We start from the raw sequence: 21,534 nt of genomic DNA on the forward strand, positions 1-21,534 counted from the left end.
CCCAGTGGCCACTTGCCTTGGACGGCCACGAAGCTTATAACATAAAAGGCAAAAACGCAAACTCAAACTTACCTTCCTGAGGGCGTGTGGTGAAGGTGAAATTAGATCGGGGATGGACGGGTGCTCGTGCGGCTGCACCTCGCCGGCCCGTCGGCGGTTGTCCCTGTGTGTGCCCGTGGGTCACAGCCGGTGTGCCCGGCTCCCGCCTGCCTGGGCTGGTGGTGGAGTACCCCGGGTTCAGTGCCCTTTCCTGGGGGCTGAGCACGAGTGGGAGCTGGGACTCACAAGTCCCCTTCCAGTTCTTCAGCAGTTACTTACAAAACACCTACTTTTCGCCGCAGGGGCTGCAGAGTCACAGCTGGACAGGGCGTTTCTCCTTGGGGTCGTGCATCCGACCAAACAGGCACGACTCGCAGGGGAGAAGGAGAGAATGGCGTCTAACGTGGGGCAGCGCCAGGCTTCTCTTGGTGGCCCGGCGAAGGCAGGGCATGGGGCTGTGGTCAGGGAGAGCGGGCGGCTTGGAGCCGGCCTGTAGCATCTCCCGTGGTGGCCCCATCAAAGAACCTCGACGGAGCGACTCAAAATAAGAGAACTTTACTCTTTGCCGGGTGTGGGGCCCAGGACTCTGGAAGTTAGCTGTCGGCAGCCGGCCCCCTCCTGCAGCCCCAGGGGGAGGCCCCCCTCGCCTCCTGCCACACGCTTGGCACTCCTTGGCTCGTGGCTGCGTCGTGCTGGTCTCTGCCTCTTTCTTGTGTGGCCGTCACCTTGTGTGTCGGCATCTTCTCCTCTTAGGACACTGGTCATGGCAGGTTAGGATCCATCCTAGACGCGACTTGAAGACGTCTGCAAAGACCGTTTGCAAACAGGCTACACTCACAGGTCTTGGGAGTTGGGACTTGAACGTGGCACTCTGAGGGACACAGTGTAACCCATCAGGCCCCTCTTAGATTTACTGAGAATGGAACAGCTCCAGCCCTGGGGGCAGCTCCAAAATGGAACGTGACCTGCTAATGGGGGGTGCTGGGGCTGGAAGTCAACAACATGGGGTGCAGTGGGGTGCGGGGCCCCTCTCCCCAGCTGCAACATGATGACACGATGGGCTGGTTGTGTGGGCGCAAGACCTCGCGCTGCGTAACCCTCGGCCCCGTCCCTGAGGTCGCTCAGTTTCCCTTCGGCTCCAGTTCCCGTCGGCTCTGAGCTCGCGGAGGGAGGGCCGCCCTTGGCTTTGTTTGCTGCTGTGTCCCAGCGCTAGCAAGAGAGCTGGGCACCGGCGGCGTCCAGCAGGTGTGGCTTCTGCGGAGGGCTCGGCGGCAGCGCCGTGGGCTGCCTGCCCGGGAGCCTTCCACGCGGGCATCATCTTTAAAAGCAGAGGCTGAGGAGGAGTGGGCTAGACGTCAGTCACCGTCGTGTTTATTGTCCCGGCTGCCTTTTATTTACAGCAAGCAGTGTATCGTTGTGAGTCTCTTGTTGTCCCTCGAGGCAAGTTTTCTGATGCAGAAAAGGCTATTTTTGGTTCCTTGTGTTTTTAGAATTAATATTTAATTTTTTAAGAGTTACCAATTTGAAAACTGAATTTCCTTAAAGCTTGTGAATTTGATTCACAAGTGCTATTCTATTTACGAATGGAGTTAATTTTACAATCCCCTAAGAATGGGCCCTTGATGAAAGTGCGATCTCACCTACAAACTTGAATTTCCTTAAATTCTAACAAGAGCCTCTCATTCAAGAATTTAATTCTTATTAATCTTATTTTCCAAAAACAAAAATAGGGGAATCAGACTCTCTGACACATTCTAGGCATGCTCTCAAATGTATTAAAATTATCTTTTGCTTTCCAACGTGAAAAGCTAGGTCTATATCGATCACCCGCTTGCTACTTGAACTGGGATGACAGGATGACTTGGTTGGCTTCGCCCCATTGTAATGTAAGTACAGACAGGCTGCCTGATGAGCCGTCAGGAAGCCTCCCTTCTGGATTTCACACACAGTGCAGTTAGCAGGCTTCTCCCTGCACGTCTTACTTTAGGTTTCCGCCCTCCTGGGATCACAAGCTTTTGGTGCACGCGGGGAGCAGTTAGACCTGCCCAGGCCCTTTGGAATTCCCATGTCGGGGCGGGCTTGCGCAGAGTGGGCTTCTTTCCAGGTCTCCCGCGGTGAGGGGTCTGTCTTGGCAGGCCTTCCTCTTTCCTGGGGTTCCAGTCCCCCTCCCAAAGCAACCTGCTCAGATGCACGAGCCAGGGCTCTGCAGCCCACCCTGCCCCTGCCCCATCACCCAGGTTGTCAGCTAACTTCCTTAATTGCTTGGCTCTAGCTTGCATTTCCTTGACTTTGACATTTTATTTTAGTTTTTATTTTTTTCTCTACTTTAAAAAAATTGTTACATTCAAAAAATATAAGAGGTCCCCATATACCCTCCACCCCCTTCACCCCACTCCTCCCACATCAACAACCTCTTTCATCATCGTGGGACATTCATTGCATTTGGTGAATACATTTTGGAGCACTGCTGCACCACATGGATTATGGTTTACATTGTAGTCTACACTCTCCCCCAGTCCATTCAATAAGTTATGGCAGGATATATAATGTCCAGCCTCTGTCCCTGCAACATCATTTAGGACAACTCCAAGTCCCCAAAATGCCCCCACATCACATCTCTTCTTCCCTCTCCCTGCCCTCAGCAGCTCCCGTGGCCTCTTTGTCCACATCTGGAGGAATAGAGTATGGATTAGAGTGGACTTACTGATACTCTACTATGGAACTACTGTGATTAGTAAGGGAAGACGTTGTAGCATCGAGGTGGAGACCCTGACGCTTTAATGACTTGCGCGTGGGCTCTGCAGACCCTTTGTGGCCGGCCTGCAGCTCCCTCCGGCCGGCGCCCTGCCAGGGGTCCTTTCTCTGGACTGTCCGGGTTGCCCTCTGCCCCATCTCCCCGCCTTGAAATCAGCCTCACCCTCCCTGGCCTGCCCTTTGGAGACAGCTGTTAACTCATGGGCTCTCGGCTTGTGTTTATTTTCCTTGCTAATTTAAATTTAAGCTAAAAAAGGAGGCAGTCTAAAGAAAAATAACGAGTGAGTAACGCCGGGCAGGTGAGGAGGGTCGAGAGCGCTTGCCTGCAGGGGCGTCGCGCTCGCCTTCCTGCAGCTCCCTGCCGCCCGTTGTCTCCACCTTGGTGCGGATGCCGTGGCCCTGCGGCTCTGCCATGGCGGAGTGTAACTGCCGTCCTGTGGGACCAGCCACCTGCAGGGGAGCGTCCCGGGTGCGGCCTGGGCGGCCGCCGGGCAAAGCAGTCTCCCGTCTGGCTGCCCGCCCGCTCAGCTGCAGTTGCGATGCTCACGTGGCGTTGGCTTGGCTTTTGGGTCCCTCGGTGCCCCGTTGGTCAGAAAGAGGACTGAGACCCCCCGGCCCGCCCCGGCCGTAGGCAGCTCTGGGGTCCGGAGGAGGTGGAGCCGTCCTGAATGGCAGAGAGCTGTGGCATCCACCTGAAGATGTTGGACGGTGTATCTTCACCAAAGGGGTGCTGATGCCAAATACCGGAAGGTGGTTAGTTCTTATAAAGGGTATTTATTGAGGTAGGAGCTTACAGACACCAGACCATAAAGCAGAAGTTACTTCCTCACCAAAGTCTATTTGGAGCCAGATGGCTGCTGACGTCTGCGAGGGCTCAGGCTTCCTGGTTTCCTCCCTTCCAGGGTCTTCCTTCTCCCTGGGCTCAGGGTTCCTCTCTTCCTGGGCTGGCTTCTCTTTCCTCTGGGAGCTTACTTCCCAGGGCTCCAGCTTAAGGCTTCAGCATCAAACTCCAGCATCAAAACTCCAACATCAGAAACCCTCAACTCTGTCCTCTGCCACGCCTTTTACCTGTGAGTCCCCACCCACCAAGGGGCGGGGACTCAACACCCTACTGGCATAAGAGGTTTACATAATTCCTTAATTTAACCTTATGAATCCAGTATAATCTAATATGCCCAGAGGAGAAGATCAGTTTACACACATAATCCAATATTTCTTTTTGGAATTCATTAACAATATCAGACTTCTCCAGACGGTGCCCAGCGCCTCTGCTGCCATGGGGTCACCGTGCTGAAGGCCACGTCTGGAATTCGGGGCATCTCTGGGTCACAGCAGGTGATCCCCAGAAATGAAAAAAAAAAAATAACCTTTTGACTTGGGTTTACTGCGCCGCTGCGGGAGGGGCCTCGGAAGCCGGTGGCTGGAGTCCAGGCAGGCCCACGCGGCCTCCTGGATGGGCCCCGCAGAGCCTCCATCTTGCGTGACTTGCTTGGGATTTGACGGGGGAATCTGGCTTGGCACGGGGTTGGGGATTGAGCCATAGCCCCCGCAGAAGTCCTGCTCAACTCTTAATCCACGTCCCTGTGGTTGTGAACCATTATTTTATTTTATTTTTTTAATTATGTTTTTTTAAAGTTAATAGATCACACAAAATGTTGCATTAAAAAACATAAGAGGTTCCCATATACCCCGCTCCCCACCTCCCAACCCCCATCATTTTTTTAGTTGTATTTTTTGAAGATCAATAGATCACAAAATATGTTACATTAAAAAATATAAGAGGTTCCCGCATAACCCCCCACCCTCCCACCCCACTCCTGCCACATCAACACCCTCTTCCATCATCATGGCACATTCACTGCATTTGGTGTATACATCTTGGAGCACTGCTGCACCGCATGGACTATAGTTTACATTGTAGTTCACACTCTCCCCCAGTCCATTCGGTGGTTATGGCAGGATATATCATGTCCTGCATCTGTCCCTGAAACATCACTCAGGACAACTCCAAGTCTGGACAATGTCCCCACGTCTCACCTCTTCTTCCCTCCCCCTGCCCTCAGCATCTACCGTGGCCACTGCCTCCACAGCAATATCTTCCATTACTAGTCACAAGAGTTCTGTAGTATGAACCCATTTTAAATAGGGCCTTTCGAGGTGCTCTCGATTGAACCGAGGACTCACCTGGGAGTAGACCTCCAAGGATCTTATGTAGACGAGGCTGCAGGGAGTCAGGGCGAGCAGCGAGGAGAAGCCCGAGGAGCAGACACAAGGAGCAAGAGCTCTCCCCGGGGCGGGGGACAGCTGCCACCAGCACGCCACCCGGCAGGAACCTCCATCCTGAGTTTGGACTTCTCACCTCCGAACCCGGGAGACAGTGAGCGCCAACTCCCAGCTCGGCTCGTGGGTCTCAGCACCCCCGGCGCGGGCCTCTCTCCCCGTACACCTACGAAGGCCACGGGAGAAGGTCTCGATATTCCTTGCGCCCTCCAGAGCGCCAGGTTCTGTTCTCCAGGCTTTTTTAAGGTAGTGAGGATGTATGTATACCTGTTATCGGATTTTACTTAGGTTCTTGGCTATGCTGCGGGAATGAATTTCAAGAGCACGCCGGGTGAGTTAGGTCAGCAATTTGTTCAGGTAGGGAGGGAAGCGAAATGGGAGAAAGTAACAGAGCAGTGGTCCCAGGTAGAGAGGAAGGGGCTGAAAAGGGATGACGAGGGCTGATTTACAGGCTACAATTCCCCGTTATAGATTATAAATGCCCAGGTTTTACTTGCGTGGCCATGTGGCAGAGGAAAAATGGCGAGAGTGGCACGCAGAGGGCAGGAACAGGTCCAGAGGTCCAGAGAGCGCGCTCAGATCTGGAAGTCTGCTTTATAAACTGTTAATTATTTCACCCTTTTGCTAATGGCAGGGGAGGGGTTCTGGCTGTTTGCTGTTTTGATTGATTACCCCACCCATCAATGCCCCAGTGTGGACCCAATGATAAAGTCCTTGGGGAGTTTCCGGGGCTTTTCTTTGTTTCCAGGAGAAGTTTGTGCTCTGGATAGCCAAATCTTGGGGGGCGGGGTCCCCCAGCAGCCATCTTGGGGGTTACTGATGTCCACGGGGACTCTGCCACGTTCCAGATCGGTCTGTTAACTCCCCGTCTTACTAGCCTGCGTTATGCCTGCTCTGGCTTGCGTGGAATTTGTGCCTCTCACAGGAGTGTCTACCTGCGAACGCTGTGATGTTTTCTAGGAGCGCTTGGTTGTTTCCTGGGGCACCATTGGTGGAATTTAATTAAGCAGGCTTGATTGAGTTCTGTGGTTCTTGCCCTCTTCTGTCTCCTTTGGAGCTGATAGCAACCTGATAGCCTGATAAAATCTCTAGAAAAAGGAATCCTTAATGAATATGGATTTCTTTGCAATTTACATTGCTAAGTAGACATTCTAGGGATGGCTGGAAGCAGAAAGTGTGATGTTAGATTGATGAAGTAATTTCCTGATCAAGGCTAGACTCTCGTTCAGGGAGAGCCCCGTTCCTTGGCCTTCTTTTCATTGAAAATATCTCGGCGAGGGCCTCGATTTTGGTCTTGCTTGCTTATAGAGGGGACAACCGGGGCGGGGGTCACAGCATCCATCTGGGGAGCCTGGATTCCAGCTGGGGCTTGGGGTGGAAAGCCTTTTGTGTGTGACTTTATTTCATGACATCTAGAAAGCCATTTTGTTTGACGTGTCAGCGATCAGGCTCTCACACGTGCAGCCCAGTGGACTTCCAGGGACACCGAAGCGTCTTGTGAAAAGCTGACTAGGAAGTCGAGCGGCTTCCCACCGCCCTGGCGGCTAATGCACGTGGACGTTCCACGCTAGTGAGCGTTGAGCGCGTCTAACGTGTGCGTTGCGTATGTTTCGTTCAGTTGTCCCGACTGCCCCGTCCAGTGCCGTTAGGGGCTAGGATTGCTCCCACTTTACAGATGAGGAAAGCGAGGCTGAGGAAGACGGTGGGGGTCCTGGCGTTGGGACTGCCCCTCTCACGGCGGTGTTACACCGTCCCCCCGTCCCCGGGCCTCCTGACCTGTCCTGTGGGAAGGCCTGGCACTTATGGACTTGCATTCTCTGAGAAGGAGATGCCGTGGGAGGCCGGGGCGGGGAGGGTCCCCGTCCTGTTCCCTGCAGAAGCCCTCTTCTAGGGCAGGAGGTGATGCCCCGTCCAGCTCCGGACAGCAGGCTCCCAGCCGTCTCTGCCCCTGAGAAGTGGCACAGAAGTCTGCGTGTCATCGCCGCTCCCAGGGTGTGGTTTGGGCATGCACTGGAGGCGCTCCTAGGGGTTTACGCTGGGTGTCTGGACCTGTTTCTAGACCTTGGAAATCCTCTACCGGTCTCACTGCTCACTTACCGCCACCAGCCTTAGGGCCCCGGTGGTCAAATAAATAAATACACAGGGACCCTCTGGCCTTGTGCAGCTGCAGTCAACAGTGCCTTCGCTTGCGGCTCTCCCGGGTTCCTGGGGACCCACCAGGTGTGTGCACAAGGGTGCGGCAGCGGCAGCCGGGCCTGGGGCCGAAGCCGTCCGGGTGACGGCGGCTCTGCTCTGCTGGGTGCCTTCTCTTCAGCCGTGGGCGCGCGGCCCCCCAGCTGGGCACGCCTGGCTGCGCCTGATGCCATTCCACTTCCTTAGCCACGCCTGCCGTCTTTTCAGATGAGGGCTGCGCTTGGCTGGGAGGGAGGATCCCCAGTGGTTCTGACTGCACCGCTTCCTGTCCCCCACAACCCTCGTTATCCCAGCCCCAGGCCGGGCCTTTCTGCTGTGAAATCGGGTTGGCAGAGAAGCCCCAGGCCATAGCCTTGTGGTCCTCCGCCCAGCTGTGTTGAATACCTGTGCATGATAACCTTGACCCTCAGCCCTGTCGAGTACCTGTGCATGATAACCTTGACGCTCAGCCATGTCGAGTACCCGTGCATGATAACCTTGACCCTCAGCCCTGTCGAGTACCCGTGCATGATAACCTTGACCCTCAGCCCTGTCGAGTACCCGTGCATGATAACCTTGACCCTCAGCCGTGTCGAGTACCCGTGCATGATAACCTTGACGCTCAGCCATGTCGAGTACCCGTGCATGATAACCTTGACGCTCAGCCATGTCGAGTACCCGTGCATGATAACCTTGACCCTCAGCCGTGTTGATTACCCGTGCATGATAACCTTGACCCTCAGCCCTGTCGAGTACCCGTGCATGATAACCTTGACCCTCAGCCATGTCGAGTACCCGTGCATGATAACCTTGACGCTCAGCCGTGTCGAGTACCCGTGCATGATAACCTTGACCCTCAGCCCTGTCGAGTACCCGTGCATGATAACCTTGACGCTCAGCCATGTCGAGTACCAGTGCATGATAACCTTGACGCTCAGCCGTGTCGAGTACCCGTGCATGATAACCTTGACGCTCAGCCATGTCGAGTACCCGTGCATGATAACCTTGACGCTCAGCCATGTCGAGTACCCGTGCATGATAACCTTGACCCTCAGCCGTGTCGAGTACCCGTGCATGATAACCTTGACGCTCAGCCGTGTCGAGTACCCGTGCATGATAACCTTGACGCTCAGCCATGTCGAGTACCCGTGCATGATAACCTTGACCCTCATCCCTGTCGAGCACCCGTGCATGATAACCTTGACGCTCAGCCGTGTCGAGTACCCGTGCATGATAACCTTGACCCTCAGCCGTGTCGAGTACCCGTGCATGATAACCTTGACGCTCAGCCGTGTCGAGTACCCGTGCATGATAACCTTGACGCTCAGCCCTGTCGAGTACCCGTGCATGATAACCTTGACCCTCAGCCGTGTCGAGTACCCGTGCATGATAACCTTGACCCTCAGCCGTGTCGAGTACCCGTGCATGATAACCTTGACCCTCAGCCGTGTCGAGTACCCGTGCATGATAACCTTGACGCTCAGCCATGTCGAGTACCCGTGCATGATAACCTTGACCCTCAGCCCTGTCGAGTACCCGTGCATGATAACCTTGACGCTCAGCCGTGTCGAGTACCCGTGCATGATAACCTTGACGCTCAGCCATGTCGAGTACCCGTGCATGATAACCTTGACCCTCAGCCCTGTCGAGTACCCGTGCATGATAACCTTGACCCTCAGCCCTGTCGAGTACCCGTGCATGATAACCTTGACGCTCAGCCATGTCGAGTACCCGTGCATGATAACCTTGACGCTCAGCCCTGTCGAGTACCCGTGCATGATAACCTTGACCCTCAGCCATGTCGAGTACCCGTGCATGATAACCTTGACCCTCAGCCGTGTCGAGTACCCGTGCATGATAACCTTGACCCTCAGCCGTGTCGAGTACCCGTGCATGATAACCTTGACGCTCAGCTGTGTCGAGTACCCGTGCATGATAACCTTGATGCTCAGCCATGTCGAGTACCCGTGCATGATAACCTTGACGCTCAGCCATGTCGAGTACCCGTGCATGATAACCTTGACGCTCAGCCGTGTCGAGTACCCATGCATGATAACCTTGACCCTCAGCCGTGTCGAGTACCCGTGCATGATAACCTTGACCCTCAGCTGTGTCAGGTACCTGTGCATGATAACCTTGACCCTCAGCCGTGTCGAGTACCCGTGCATGATAACCTTGACGCTCAGCCATGTCGAGTACCCGTACATGATAACCTTGACGCTCAGCCGTGTCGAGTACCCGTGCATGATAACCTTGACCCTCAGCCGTGTCGAGTACCCGTGCATGATAACCTTGACGCTCAGCCATGTCGAGTACCCGTGCATGATAACCTTGACGCTCAGCCATGTCGAGTACCCGTGCATGATAACCTTGACGCTCAGCCATGTCGAGTACCCGTGCATGATAACCTTGACGCTCAGCCATGTCGAGTACCCGTGCATGATAACCTTGACGCTCAGCCGTGTCGAGTACCCGTGCATGATAACCTTGACGCTCAGCCATGTCGAGTACCCGTGCATGATAACCTTGACCCTCAGCCATGTCGAGTACCCGTGCATGATAACCTTGACCCTCAGCCATGTCGAGTACCCGTGCATGATAACCTTGACCCTCAGCCGTGTCGAGTACCCGTGCATGATAACCTTGACGCTCAGCCATGTCGAGTACCCGTGCATGATAACCTTGACCCTCAGCCGTGTCGAGTACCCGTGCATGATAACCTTGACCCTCAGCCGTGTCGAGTACCCGTGCATGATAACCTTGACCCTCAGCTGTGTCAGGTACCCGTGCATGATAACCTTGACCCTCAGCCGTGTCGAGTACCCGTGCATGATAACCTTGACGCTCAGCCCTGTCGAGTACCCGTGCATGATAACCTTGACCCTCAGCCCTGTCGAGTACCTGTGCATGATAACCTTGACGCTCAGCCATGTCGAGTACCCATGCATGATAACCTTGACCCTCAGCCGTGTCGAGTACCTGTGGATGCTAACCTCGACTCAGCCCACAGCCAAGCAGCTTTTGTGATAAAATGTTCCTTCACCAAGAGTGCTCTGGAAAGCTGAAACTATGGCACAGACTGGCCGAAAGCACCGCAGTTGTGTGGCTGAGTCCGTTGATGGCCCTGGAATAGCAGTGCCACCACCTGAGATGTGTCAGCCGTGGTGAAGCACCACCGATAGTGCCAAGGAGGGGTCAAGGGTCTGATACAGTCGTTCTGCCATAGGTGGGGCGGGGGCTGTGGGTTTTCCCTCCAGAGGGACCAACCAGCCAACTCTGGGCAAGACGGACAGGTCTGGCATGCAGGGGTGGCCTCCGCACCGGGGGCAGGGCACCGTACCTTGTGCTTGGTCTGTAACGGGGCCGTGCTGCCATGTCTGGCACCACGACGGCTCCACGTAGCAGCGGTGGCAAGGCTGGGGCTGCAGCACCATCAGCAGCTTGATTCGGGTCAGTCTCATCAGACAGCGGGTGTCCCGGCTGGTCAGTCCACAGCTGGGATTTGTTCCCCTGGTTTGCCGTCCCCAAGGGAGAGGTCTTTAATTGGTCAGGCCAAGCAGCAGACCAAACAGCCAGCAGTTGCCCATGAGTTGGTAAAAATTTAACAAAGGTCATCGAGGGCGATGTTGGCCGGAGCTACGAGAATGGCCTTGAGTTCTGTCTGCCGAGCAGCGTCCATTCTGCATAGCTGGTGCCGAGAGAATAGCCCCGTAGCCCAGTGCATCAGAGAACAAGGTTCCTTCAGAACTGGGTTCATCAGAGAACTAGGCCCAGGCATTTAGGGGAGACTTCACAAACCGAGGGTCCAGTTAAGCTGGAGGCTCTGCTTTAAGCAATGATTGGGGGGACAGAGTTTTGTGCCAGGCATCGCTGCACCTTCTCAAGCCAAGATGCGCTCTCGTCTAGAGCATTTTCATTTGGCAAGCGCAGCTCGTCGGGCCCGCCCTGCCTTGTTATTGGGTCAGAGCTGACCCCCCCCAAATGGCAGCATCGGGGCTGAGAGTCACAGGGTCTCCGAGGGCCAGGAGTTCCCTTTTGAAAAGGTTGTAGTAGCAGGATAACGCCTGCATGTCGGGGGTGCCGCTGGGGGCAGTGTCAGCAGGTGACAAGTGCAGGTGCCTCTGGAGGGGGGCCGTCTCCCTTGGTCATAATCTCCAGTCAGGGAACTCGACAGTCACAGAGACCTGTAGCTCAATGGGGCCACTGGGGCTGTGGGTCCCAAAGGTGCCGATCAGCTCTCACTAATCCAGAGAGTCCTTGGTGGCACGTGTGGAGGGGGAGGTGGAAGCACACGACCTCTCGGTTCCTACTTCAATGTCAGACGCATTCATCGCAAAAGCATGTTGATTTAGGGCAAATTAGAGTTGTCCTGAATGATACTGCAGGGACAGATGCTGGACATCATATATCGTGCCATAACCCACTGAATGGACTGGGGGAGAATGTAAACTACAATGTAAACTATAATCTACGTGGCGCAGCAGTGCTCCAAAATGTATCCACCAAATGCAATAGATGTACCGCAATGATGAAAGACGTTGTTGATGTGGGAGGAGGGGGGTGGGTGTGGGTATATCGGGTCCTTTTTTTTTTTTTTTAAAGATTTATTTTATTTATTTCTCTCCCCTTCCCCCCACATCCCGGTTGTCTGTTCTCTGTGTCTATTTGCTGCATCTTCTTTGTCCGCTTCTGTTGTTGTCAGCGGCACTGGGAATCTGTGTTTCTTTTTGTTGCGTCATCTTGCTGTGTCAGCTCTCCATGTGTGTGGCACCATTCCTGGGCAGGCTGCACTTTCTTTCGCGCTGGGCGGCTCTCCTTACGGGGCGCACTCCTTGCGTGTGGGGCTCCCCTATGCGGGGGACACCCCTGCGTGGCACGGCACTCCTTGTGCACATCAGCACTGCATGTGGGCCAGCTGTACACGGGTCAAAGAGGCCCAGGGTTTGAACTGTGGAAAAGTCCGCCGCCCTGGGTCCTCTTATATATGTATTTTTTAAAGATTTTTTTTCTCTCCCCGCTCTTCCTCCCCCCCGCCCCGTTGTCTGCTCTCTCTCTGTGTCCATTTGCTGTGTGTTCTTCTGTGTCCACTTATATTCTTGTCAGCAGCAGCAGGAATCTGTGTCTCTTTTTGTTGTGTTATCTTGATGCCTCAGCTCTCCATGTGTGTGCAGTGCCACTCCTGAGCGGCCTGCGCTTTTCCCACGGGGTGGGTCACCTCGCGGGGTGCACTTCTTGCGCGTGGGGCACCCCTACCCGGGGACACCCCTGTGTGGCACGGCACTCCTTGCGCACAGCAGCACTGTGCGTGGGCCAGCTCCTCACGGGCCAGGAGGCCCTGGGGATCGAACCCTGGACCTCCTATATGGTAGGTGGATGCTCTATCAGTTGAGCCATGTCCACTTCCCATTCTTGTATTTTTTAATGTAACATTTTTTGTGATCTATGTATCTTCAAAAAAATACAAAAAAAAAAAAAGTATACACACAAAAAAGCATATGTTGATTTGGCCCAAAGGGGCTCCCCCGTACAAGGTCGTAATAACCCCCCATCCCCACTGTGAACTCTGCCTATGCCTCTTTAGCCATATCTGGGCACCCTCTTCCACCATGAGCTCAGGTGGGGGCTTAACTTGGACACCTGTGTCCAAGAGAGCCCTAAAAATTGCAGTTCCCCTGCTTACCTGGATGGGCCTGTATGGCCTTTGGTCCTCAGACAGAGAGAGACCTGTCCCCCTAGTCATCTCTCAACAGGAGCAGAGGAGACGCTCGGTGCTAACCCGGCAGGTGCCTTTGCTTTCAGTTTCTGCTGAGGGCTCAACCCAACAAACATCTCAAGTCTCTGCTTCTCTCTCCCAAAGCTTGGTATCAAATAGCGAGCTCCTCATTGCTGCCACTGGTTATTTCCACCTTCAAGACCCCTTGGCTCAGCAGCCTCGGCCGCATCTCCTCTGCCTGCGACTGCGGGCCTCACTGCCCCGTTGCCTTGGCAGGGCCCCTTCCTCTGCTCACCTGGAGGAGAGAGCGTCACCCTCAGCACCATCCTGGCAGCTCGTTTCACGCCTGCTCAGCCTCTGAACGTCAGCTCACAGGACTGGAAACCCTCATGCCCTCTCCCTGCCCTGGCACACCATGTGGACAAAGCACTCGCCACCTGACCTTAGGGAATCTCTTCACATCCCCTAACCCAGCTCCTGGGTCCCTTCTCCTTCCTCTTCCAGAAGACCATGTCTCTGAGTTTCCCCAAATTGTCAAGAACTCTGCAGGGTCTGAGATTGCACTCTACTTGTGAGCTAACAAGTTAGCTCTGTGAATGCTGGTAGAAGACACAAGACTCCTGGGACAGAGACAAAAGACCGTTATTACGCATGACCAGAGCATCAGCAAAGCGTCAGCAGTTTTTGTGCTGGTTCTTCATGCTCCAATTCCTGTAGTAGAATGCAAAGAAGGCCAGATGATATTGCATACTCAGTGGGTTGAAAAACACTTGAGCTTCGGGAAACCGAATCTTTTATAATGAACCCTAAGCATGACTGCCCTTTGCTCCAGAGGGAGATTCTTTATCTTCCAAAGCTTGACAAACATCCTTGAAAAGAGTCTGGAACAAGAAAAGAGGCTGGAACAAGGAGAATTGTTTTCCAGTGGATGGTGGCATTGCTTCGAGTGTGGGGACCTGTACTGGGACCAGATTTATAAGGGACCTGTCATGTCTCTATGTACCTGAAGGAAGTGCTGTCTTATGAGAGAAAAAGGCTTCAGTCTCCTAGCTAAGATGTAGAACCACCATCTCCATCTGGAATTTCTAGGAAAGCAGTTTTTCTCTTTCCCCATAAACTTCTTTCCAACTCAGGCATCACCTGGGTATGATGGCCCATTCTGTAATGGGGAGGGAGAAGCTGCTGGCAAAGGCAGGGGGCTCTCTGCCCCAGCCTGAGGCTGGACCACATCCCTGACGTTTAGCCCAGGCAGCATGTCAGAACCACGGCGGTAGATTTCTTTTTTATCTTCTTCTTTATTTTAATAGAGAAGTTATGGGTTTATGGAAAAAACATGGTAAATCCTCCCAGGGCCCACTGGATGGACTGTGGGAGGGTGTGGGCCATGATGTGGACCATTGACCATGAGGTGCAGAGATGCCCAGAGATGTACTTGCCGGGTGCAATGGATGTGTCATGATGAGGGGAGTGAGTGTTGCTGGGGGGGGAATGGTGGGGTGGGGCTGGTGGGGCTGAATGGGACCTCATATATATATATATATTTTTTTTAATGTAACATTTTTACAAAATCAATTAAAAAATAAATAAATAAAGTAAAATACAGGGTTCCCATATACCACCTTATTATTAACAGCTTGCATTAGCGTGGTAGTACGTTTGTTACAATTGATGAAAGCACATTTTTATAATTGGATTATTCACTATAGTCTGTGGTTTACCTTAGGGTTTACAGTCTTGTGGATTAAAAAAAAAATTTATACTAGTGACATATATACAACCTAACATTTCCCCTTTGACCACATTCAAGTATATAATTCGGTGCTGTTAATTACGTCCACAGTGTTGTGCTACCATCTCCACCATAGATTTCTTTTTAAAATTCTTATTCACCTACGCCCCACCAGAGATTCTGATTCAAGAGATCTGACTCTGGTGGGACCACAGCATCTGAGATTTTTAACCTCCCCAGGCAGGTCCCGTGGCTTCCAGGTTTGAGAAGCGCAGGTGTGCACCATTGCCTCTCGGTGCACTGCTATTAGCTGCTCAGGAAGCAGAAGTTGCTCTAGACGTAGAAGGTCCCGTCGTGTCACCTTGAGTGGACGTCTCGACCGGAGCCCTTTGCTTGACTCTCCACCAGCGGAATCCAGGCATTTCCACCCGCAGCCCTCGTTTGGCCAGGGTGGCGCGCCGACCTTGGGATGTTTTTCTGAGAGTCTGTGTGGTCGTGGCCGTTCTCAAAGCCCACCCGTGGCTCGCTACAGGGTTCCTTTGCCCGTGATCCCATTAGGTGCGGGAAGCCGGCTCTTTTGCAGGGTGAGCTTCCTGCCCTCCAGGAGCTGACTTTCTAAGAACTCAGCCCAGCGAGCCAAACACAGGAAATTTCCCCTGAAGGCAGAGCGGGTGGAGATTTACTCCCCTGTGGAAGAACTGCGTTTTCCCGGCTGCTGCCATGTCTCGGTGAACAAGACAGCGGTGGAAGCCGTGCACACCTACTTCTCCCTCCCTCAGCAGCTGAGACGGATCTTGAAAGAACTCCCAAGGAGAGTTGGGTTTGGAGGTGCCACCTGGCAGGCTTTATTTTTAGGAAGACTTTCCTTCTCCCTAGCAGGTCATTTTTCCGCATTTGGAAAAATATCAACCTCATGTTTGAGATACATTTTTGAATCTTTGCTAATATTTAGGCAAAAGTCATATTTCGCTATTTAACTTGCTTTCTTCCTATTATTACATTTAAAGATATTTATTAATCTCTCCCTCCCAATTTCTTCTCTCCCTTTCTGGCACGTATTTCAGTTTCTATTTTGGGTACCTTGGATTAATTCTGTTATTTTGTTATCTTTTCCCTCCTGTTTTCCATCTCTTTGCCTCCTTTGCTGTGATTTCTGTAGGATTTCCTTCATTTTCTCTCCGTAGCTCCGTCAGCTTCCTGTGGTGCTGTAACAAATCTCAACTTGGTGGCTTAAAACGACAGGAGTTGATTTGCTCCCAGTTCTCGAGGCCAGAAGTCCGAAATCAGTATCACTTGGCCAGAAATGAGTCCGCGGTGGGGCCATGCCATCTCTGGGGCAGAGAGAGTCTTCCTTGCCTCTTCACCCCCTGGCAGCTCGTGGCAGCGTCACCCAGCCATGGCCGCTGTCTCCACGTGGCCTCTTTGCCAGGGAGTTGACGGATCTACTCTCCCTCAGCTGCTTTATAGGGATGCTTGTGACGGCATTCCAGACCCACCCAGCTAATCTAGGAGGACATTCTCAGGGTTCTTCGCCATCTATGGGAGTGTGTCCCATAGACATGCCCTGTCACCATGCAGGAAACAGTCACAGGTTCTAGAGATGAGGAAGTGGCTGTGTCTTGGGGGGACCATCCGCCAGCCTACTGCCTTAGCTTTCTGCGGTCACACTTTTACTTTGTTCAGTGTGGGGAGATCCTTAGCTCTGTTTTTATCAAGACGGGCCATTGGAAACATGATTGGAAGAGCTGTGGGCAGTCAGGGCTTGCAAGGTCAGGGTATCCCTTAGGGGACAGAGGGGCTTTGGCAGTCTCCCTGGGGGCGCAGGCTGCACATGTCTGCACGTCTTTTCTTTTAGGTTTGTCAAGGTCCCTAGAGAGGACTCTCCCACCTGCTGGGGAGGACATCAGCCTGCAGAGTGCTGAGATGCAGGTGAGGGGAAGGGGGCAGAGGCAGGGGGCGGGAATCTCCCCCTTTAGTGCATGGATTTTACCCAGTCTCCTTGTACCTATGTCTTGCCTCAGCCCTGCCCTCGACCAGGCCCCCTACCCCCAAGTTGAGGGAAGGGCCACCTTGGAGGACCAGAGCTGGGGATCCAGCTGCTACCTCTACACACTTTGGCTCCATCTTCCTGCTTCCAGGTCCATCCTGAAATTCATTTCCTACTCCTTCCTTGAATTCTGAGCTATGAGCTGACTGGCTTCCGTGCTCCCTGCCTCCGGTGGCTTTTCCTTGCAGGATGGGGAGGACTTAGATACTCTAATCTTTTATCCTTTCCCCCAAATTCGACCTTGCTTTTTTTTATCCTCTCCTTTGCTATTTGCCCTTGTGTATTAAAAGTTAAGTCCCTTAGCTGCCACTTTGGTGGGATTTCAAGAAGCAGGGACATGAACAATCTGCCACGTGGCATCAGAAGATGGCTGTTATAGCTGGAAATGCATTAGCAAGAGCCGCTGAGGCTGTCCTAGGAGGGTACTAATGGGGTGGGGGGGCTGTTTAGTCATCTGTCCTGGCCTCGCAACTTTTTGCTTCCTTTCTAATGGTCTCCTTAAGAGCCATAGATGGCAGCTGGTGACAGCATCAACCCCATTGGGTTTTGTTCCAGTGCTTTCCAGAGGCTTGAGTCCCTGGGCTGAAGTTAATTTGATCCTTGCTGGCATGTTGGCTTGTGTGATGAGTTTTATTTGTGTGGATTTATAAGTTTTATTCAAACCTGACATATGGAGGGATCTTCTGGAAGCCTGTATGTATTTTAATTAGGAATCTGGAACCTCATCACCTGTGGCCTTGGCTTTGGGGTAGGTAAGGATCTTTGGGTTCCCCTGCTTTTCTTCTGCCCCTGCCCTGGTAGGAAAACCTGTTTTAACTGCTCAGACCAATGCTTGTCCTCTCCTCCAGGAAACCGCTTCTGTTCTCTTCACTTCCATCTGACACCCACTGATAAAGAGCCCCAGCAGGTAGGGTCCATTTCAACAGAAGCAGAAGCCTGTGCCCTGTGGCTCCTTCTCGCAGCTAACAAGGTGAGGAGGGGGAGATAAGGTACGTCTGGAATAAGGATATTCAGAGGCTTTGGCTGCTGGGTAATATTTTTCTGCAAGTGCAAAATAAAACAATGACATTTGGGCCTGAAAATTCAGCAAAATGCTTTGTCCTGCCCAGGGGGCAGGTCACGGTGACCATGGTCGGCTCCGGGCAAGCCTGTGGTGGGTTCCTCACTGTCCGGCAAGGGTTTCCATGAAATTGAACTTGGGGCTTTCATCTCTGGAGCTCCGGGGGGGTCACCCAGGCTGTTCTGTCGTGGAGGATGGAGTACCTCCCCAGGGCCACCCTGTCATCTGGTGGGTGGAGAGATGCTCGGAAGGCCTCGGATCTGTACAGAATGGCCAAGACACATCCTGTTCAGCGTGGTCATTTCTTGGCTCTAGGCTGCCATTTCCTCAAAGACTAAACTTGCACACTTCAGGTGATAGAGGTGCAGTTCTTAGCAGGATGGATTCTTTCTGGCATTAGCCCCTGGCTGCAGGCAATAGAGAGCCCCTGGAGATGGAAGGGAAGTCACTGGTGAAGGGCACTCAGCGGAAGTGGGGCCTCACCGCGCAGGGAGGAAGTCAGGCTGCCTGGCTCTTGTCTCTGATTTTAGGCTTCATTCTCTCTTGCCCTCTCCCAAACAGCCATATTTCTTATTCTTAGCCCATTTTTTCTCCTCAGTGCTTCTGTTTTCACTCCCTCTCTAAAAACATAATGATAGGCAATGAGCTGCACCTGTTTAACGTGTACAGTTTGATAAATTTGGACATATGCGTGTGTGTACCTGTGAAACCATCCCTCCAAGATGATCCATGTTAACTAGCACCCCAAAAACGTTTTTGTGCCCTTTTCCAACCTTTTCTCCCCTCTCCTCCCCTTCTCCCCTTTACGCAAACTTCCAGGAGTTCTCTGGCACTATAGATTAGTTTGCCTTTTCTACAATTTTATGTAAAAGTGGAGTCATTCAGTTTGAGCTCTTCATCTGTGTTCCTTCACTCAGCATCATTATTTTGAGATTCTCCCATGTTGTTGCTTGTATCAAGAACTTGTTCTTTTTTTATTGCTGAGTAGTATTCCATCATATGGCTGTGCTACAGTTTGGTTGTCCATTCACTTGTTGATGGATTTAGATTCCTCCAGTTGTTTTCTATCTCAAATAAAGCTGCTGTGAACATTTGAATATATGTCTTTATATGGGCATTTTTCTTTTGGAACAAAATAACCGGATCATTTGGCTAAGTATATGCTTAAGTATTTAAGAAACCATCAAACTGTATCATTTTGCATTCCCACCAGCCATGTAGGAGAGTTCCAGATCCTCCACGTTCTTGCCAACACCTGATATGTCGGTCTTTTTAATTTTAGTCATTCTAGTTGGTATGTAGTGGTATTTCATGGTGATTTTATATTACATATCCTTAATGACTAATGATGCTCAACAGAGCAGCTTTCCGTGTGCCTAGTCACCATTTGTGTATCTTCTTTGGTGAAATATCTGGGTGGTTTGTTTTGTTTTGTTTTTGCCTGTTTTTAAAACTGGGTTGTTTGCTTTCTTATTATTGAGTTTTGAACATATAAAAGTCCTTTACCTGATATAGGCTTTTCAAGTATTTCCTCCCTGTGGTGGATTTTTTTTAGTCTGGTAACTTAATCTTTGGAAGAGTAGATCTTTTTCATTTTGTTGAATTATAGTATATCAATTTGTTCTGTTGTGGATTGTGCTTTTTGTGCTATGGCTAAGAAATATTAATCTAACCCAAGATGTTTTCTCCTAGGTTTCCCTGAACACGATTATTATATTTTTAAGTTTCACATTGCGTTTAAGTTAGTTTCTTGTGTATTGTGTGAGGTTAGATATCCATTTGTTCAAGCACCATTTATAGAAAGACTTTTCTTTCTCTACTGAATTGCTTTTGCATCTATGTCAAAGTCAGTCGTCTGCATATGTGTGGTTTCATTTCTGTCCTGTGGCTCTAGTCATCTATCTTTACAGAAATAACATGCTGTCTTGATTACTCTTGCTTCATGTAAAATATGTTAAGCTTGAAACCCGGTAGCAGTCGTTCTCCAGCTTGGTTCTTTTTAGAATTGTTTTGGCTGCTGTAGGTTCTTTACATTTCCATATTAATTTTAGAATCAGTTTGTCAATTTCTAAAACAAAAGAATAACAACAACAAACCTGCCTAGAATTTGATTGGGATCCTATTGGATCTGTAGGTCAATTTGGAGAGAATCTTAACAATACTGAGTCTTCCAGCCCTTCATCAAGCTGTAAGCTATAGATCGCCATTTATTGAGGTCTTTTAGTTTTTCTAGCATATGTCATAGGTTTTAGCATGTATGTCTTTTTTGTCACTTTACCCTAAGCATATTGAAATGTTGACGATTTTGTACATGATATTGTTTTTAATTATCTGTTTAAAATTCTTAAATTATATGGAAATAAATTGATGGTTTTATACTCACCTTGTATCTTTCGATAGTCTAGTAGCCATTTTCAGGAATCCAATGAATTTTCTAAATGCAAGATCAGGTAATTTGCAAACAATAACAGTTTTGTTTCTTTCTTTCCAGTCTGAACGCCTTTTTGTTTATTTTTCTTCCCCCATTAAATAGAAGTCATGAGAGTGGACATCCTCGGCTTATTCCTGATTTTAGTGGGAAAGCGTTCAGTCCTTTACCAGTCAGTATAATGTTTGCTATAGATTGTTCAGAGATGCCCTTTATCAGGTTGAAGAAGTTCTCTTTTATTCCTACTTTGCTGAGAGTTTTTATTATGAATTGGTGTTTGATTTTGTCATATGCTTTTTTTGTGTGCCTATTGAGGTCTATGCTTTTCGTTTTTACATTGTTAGCATACTGATTACATTGATTGATTTCTAAATGTTCAGTTGCTCTTATATTCCTTATGTGAATCACGTTTGGTCATGATATATTTTCCTTTTTATATACTGCTAGATTCGATTTGCTAATTTTTGATTTAGAATGTTTGCATCTATATTCATGAGGGATTCAGTCTATGATTTTGTTTGCTTTGTCTTTGTATCTGGGTAATGCTGGCCGTGTAGAATGAGATGGGAAGCTTTCCTCTCTTCAGTTTTCTGGAAAAAAATAATATTAAAACTTTGGTTTTCTTTGGATTAATGTTAACCTGGTATGCCTTTTGGTATTCTTTTACTTTTAACCTATTTTTGTCTTTTTCTTTATTTTTATTTTTAGTTCTTTTTTTATTGTATTTTTTTGAAGATACGTAGATCACAAAAAATGTTACATTCAAAAAATATAAGAGGTTCCCATATACCCCACTCCCCACCCCCACCCCCATTTTTTTATTGTATTTTTTTGAAGATACATAGATCACAAAAAATGTTACATTGAAAAATATAAGAGGTTTCCCATACACCCCACACTTCCCCCACCCCACCCCACTCCTCCCACATCAACAACCTCTCTCATCAGTGTGGCACTTTCATTGCATTTGGTAAATACGCACTGCACCACATGTATAATAGTTTACATTGTGGTTTACAATGTAAACTCTCCCCCAGTCCATTCAGTGGATTATGGCAGGATATATAATTTCCAGCATCTGTCCCTGCAGTATCATTTAGGACAACTCCAAGCCCTGAAAGTGCCCTCTCCTCATATCTCTTCTTCCCTCTCCCTGCCCTCAGCAACTACCATGGCCACTTTCTCCACATCAATGCTACAATTTCTGCCATTACTAGTCACAATAGTTCCATAGTAGAATACCAGTAAGTCCACTCTAATCCATATTTTATTCCTCCATCCTGTGGACCTGGGGATGGTGATGTCCACTCTA

The 21,534-nt window shown here is 50.6% G+C and overlaps 1 protein-coding gene across 3 annotated transcripts in view; it reads left to right on the plus strand.

The window, feature by feature from the left end:
• Positions 1-21,534, plus strand: part of SHANK2 (SH3 and multiple ankyrin repeat domains 2) — a 619,022-nt gene that overhangs the window by 65,054 nt on the left and 532,434 nt on the right. Inside the window, exon 3 of one of the 3 annotated variants that reach the window (XM_071217913.1) lies at positions 17,583-17,704. The exons of the other annotated variants lie outside the window; for them this stretch is intronic. The gene's annotated coding sequence lies outside the window, so the exon portion shown is untranslated. The remainder of the gene's footprint in view (positions 1-17,582; positions 17,705-21,534) is intronic. 3 annotated transcript variants of the gene reach the window in all.

Source organism: Dasypus novemcinctus, chromosome 10 (genome assembly GCF_030445035.2).
Source record: "Dasypus novemcinctus isolate mDasNov1 chromosome 10, mDasNov1.1.hap2, whole genome shotgun sequence".
In the NCBI taxonomy this organism is placed as follows: domain Eukaryota; kingdom Metazoa; phylum Chordata; class Mammalia; order Cingulata; family Dasypodidae; genus Dasypus; species Dasypus novemcinctus.